The sequence below is a fragment of the Eucalyptus grandis genome, chromosome 6 (assembly GCF_016545825.1).
Source record: "Eucalyptus grandis isolate ANBG69807.140 chromosome 6, ASM1654582v1, whole genome shotgun sequence".
In the NCBI taxonomy this organism is placed as follows: Eukaryota; Viridiplantae; Streptophyta; class Magnoliopsida; order Myrtales; family Myrtaceae; genus Eucalyptus; species Eucalyptus grandis.
The window spans coordinates 12,287,437-12,291,110 of record NC_052617.1 but is presented as its reverse complement, the minus strand read 5'-3'; the positions used below and the strand labels follow the sequence as shown (position 1 = coordinate 12,291,110).

At 39.7% G+C, this 3,674-nt stretch overlaps 1 long non-coding RNA gene across 1 annotated transcript; it reads right to left on the bottom strand.

Annotated features, from left to right (window-relative positions):
• Positions 1 to 1,702: 1,702 nt before the first annotated feature.
• On the bottom strand, positions 1,703 to 3,304 carry LOC104448427. Its single transcript, XR_726269.3, has 2 exons — positions 2,720 to 3,304; positions 1,703 to 2,228 (listed from the first exon to the last, which is right to left on the bottom strand). It is a non-coding gene; the product is annotated as an uncharacterized LOC104448427 (long non-coding RNA).
• Positions 3,305 to 3,674: the final 370 nt, after the last annotated feature.

Below are 3,674 nucleotides of genomic sequence, written 5' to 3'. Positions count from 1 at the left end.
ACGATTGAGGGGAAGAGTACCAAAAAAATCCTAAATGCATTACATTGATATTAATTTAGTCTTAAACTTTGTAATTTGACCAATTTAGTTTTAAGTTTTTCATGTCGGTACCAATCCAGTCCATTCAGGCAATTTAGATCGAAAATTACTAATGTTGACATTTTTAATAATATTGTAGTACTGTTTTGAATTTTTAAAATATTTTTTTCTTTTTTTTCCCCCTCTCCCTATTCTTTGGCTTTTCTTTTAGCTGGAGGCCATCATCGGCCACCGACCACAACCATCGCCGGCCACCAGCCATAGCTATGGTCGACGAGGGCTGGCCTTGCCTAGGTTACCATTGCCGATTGCAAGGGATGGTCAGCCTCGCCGTGCCACCCCTAGGGGAGAGTGAGCATCGGCCATCTAGGCTCAGCCAGGCAAGGCCTCCTCATGATGGTCAACCTCGCCACACCTTGCCTAAGTGAGGGTTGGCCTTGCTGTGCTTGGATGGTCGATACTCGCCCTTGGTGAGGCCAACCATCGCTTGTGGCCAATGAGGGCAACCCAAGCGAGGCCAACCCTCATCGGCTATGGCTATGGCTAGTGGTTGACGATGGCCACCAATAAAAAGAAAAATCAAAGAAGAGGGAGAGGGGGAAAAAAAAAAAAATTATTTTAAAAATTCAAAAAATGCAAAAAATTATTAAAAATATCCATATCAGCGCCAGCCATGTCACATATGATAGCCAGCATCCACGTTAGTAATTTTCAACTTAAATTAGTCTGATAAACTGAATTGATACTAGTATAAAAATGTTTATGATTAAATTAGTCAAATTAAAAAGTTTATGATTGAATTAATACCAATGTAATAGATTTATGACTTTTTTGGTATTTTTCCTGAATAATTGTGTAATGAAGTGAGTTTCACATTTATTTAGCGAAAAATGTTGACATGTAGTGTTGTTGATAATTAAAATATTTTCTATTTGCAAATAATTCAAAGGACTATAGACCATTTTTTTTAGGAAAGTGTTTTTCAATTTCAAGTGAAATAACGCATAATCATTTGAAAGACGAAATCCCTGCTATGTCTTGCTTATTGAATTATACCCTTTTCATATGAAGCAAAACTACAAATGACAATTTACCCCGAGTCAAGAAGTAGAGAGACACATGACAGCTTGGAGTTTTTTCCCTTGTTTGTTTATTTTTTATTTATTTTTTTTTTGTCAAACCTTGTTTGTGTATGCTAAAGAAGGAAAAATGACACAAATAGTCCAAGAAATTTAAACTAATGTTCTATGGACTTTAATTTATTCAATGCAATTCCTGAACTTTTAGTACATGTTAAAATTAATCCTTAGACTATATAAAGATGTTTGATGTTGTCTATGTATGTTTGATGTTGTCTCTGTACTTAAATTAATGGAATGATAACATGAAACATTTCATATAGTTCAAAGACTAGTTTTGATATGTATCAAAGTTTATGGATTGTATTGAACAAATTAAAAGTTTAGGGACTACATTGCATGTTGAGCTATATTTCAGATATCACATTGAATATATTAAAAGTTCATGGATCATATTAAACAAATTAAAAGTTCATGAGCCACATTACACATTAGACTAAAGTTGAGAGATCATTTGTATTATTTTCCCTTCTTTAAACATGCAAGGTCTGACCCAAAAAAAAAACAGAAACAAGGGGGAAAACTCCAAGCTCTAGAAAACTCTGAACTCATTCAGCAATCTAATCTATGACCTTCCAATCTTCATTCAAATCCATCTTTAACATTGTAGTTACAAGGAAACTGGAAAACTCATGAAGGTCACAGATAGAGTAGGGGAGAAATATCATCCTTCAACTCAACATAGGGATAATCTCAAACTTGTTCTTCAACAAAAGATGAAGAACCAAAGTCAACCTTGTTCTTTCAATCTCCTATGAGCCCAAAAATGGAAAAGTTTTGCTTTCAATTACAGAAAAGCAAGATGCGTAGCATCAGGTCACCAAAGTCCAGACAGACAATAAGAAGGATTCAAACAACGCCGCCCAACTTCAAACTTCAGCTCCGCCACAGACCATGACTTCAGCTTCAGCAATTCTCGTGAATTGTGCAGAGTAGTCTTCAGCGGAAACAACACAGAGGAGCCCCTTGCTCGGGTAAAATGAATAGATTGCCGTTAACATTGAGGTGGACAAACGGGTAGAGGTTGTTCTCAATGCCGCAGCCATCTGTCTGGACAAAAAACAGCAGGCTATAGACCTTCGAAGCTCAAGAGCTTGAAATGATGATATAAAGATTATGCCAGTCTTGCGATTCATTCCAATACTAACTTCAGAATTGAACTCAGGAAACTTTTCCCTACCAAGATTCTTCGGGAACCCAGCCAAACTTCAAGTTAATATGGCACTATCAACTGGTTTATGAAATTTGCTGAGCACAAGGATCATCTATTATATGAGCTTTATGAAACTTGGTAATAAGGGCAACTACCTTTGAATCACTAATTTAGGACATTGAATAGAACCCACGCAACAAATTCGGTAGAATCATATGATTTCAAGCTTTGGCAAAGATTGATTCACGCAAAATATATGTGCTTGCATCTGATTGAAAGCTTTGAAGGGGAAAGAGATTGACAACTCCATCAAAGGAGCATATCAAAACAAGAAAAGGAGAAGCATTCAAGTCTGAAAAATGGAAGAAAGAAGCAATTGCTCTCGTACCTCTGCAATCAAGAAGCTAAATCAGAAGAAGATGGAATCGCAGCAGGGAAGACCTGGTTGGTCGCGTACCAATGACATGCCGCCAAACCATTCCTGATCAGCCTCTATCCTTGGTCAGGCAACTTGGTCGGCCTAATATTGAGGTGGCAGAGGCGTGGCATTGAAGCTGGAAGCCGCGAGGATCCACAGTCGGGGCCGGAGAGAGACGATGAAGACCGAGAAAGAGAGAAACGAAGCCGGAGAGAGATGGAGATGAGCTCAGACCTGAGCAAGGGGAAGAGAGACGCGACGGAGGTGGGTCACGGAGGCATGGAGACCAGTGCTGCAGCCGCTTGAGAGAAGGATACAAATGCATGGCACTTCTCACCCATCCAACTGAATCTGAGCAACGATAAGAACTTAGTCAAGTGTTCGAGATCACAGATTGTGGCCGGCGATTGACTACAGGTAGGGGCCAATGAGAGCGTCGTGGCCCTCACCAGCCACAAGCGAGGGCAAGACCCTCGTGACCTGGGCAAGGGTAGCGAGGGTCTCGCCCTCACCAGATCCGACGAGGGCGACCCTCACCTACTCGATCTAGTGAGGGCCACCCTCACTCAAGCCGCAAGGGTCTTGCCCTCGCCAGATCCAGCGAGGGGCCATGACACCCCTGTTGGCCCCCACCTATGGCCAATGCCGGCAATGGTTGATACTGCCCACAATCCAAAGAAAGGAAAAAAAAAAAAAGGAAAAAAAGGAAAGATAAGAAAAAAGGAAAAAAAAAAGTAAAAAACATTTAAAAAAGTCCACGTTAACGTAGGATTGCAAGCATGTAGGATCACTGAAGTCCATGTCAACTGTTTTCCTATCTAAATTGGTCGGATTGACTGAATTGATACCAATATAAAAATGTTTATGACTAAAGTGATCTAATTGAAAGATTTATGATTAAATTAATACCAATACAACATCTTTA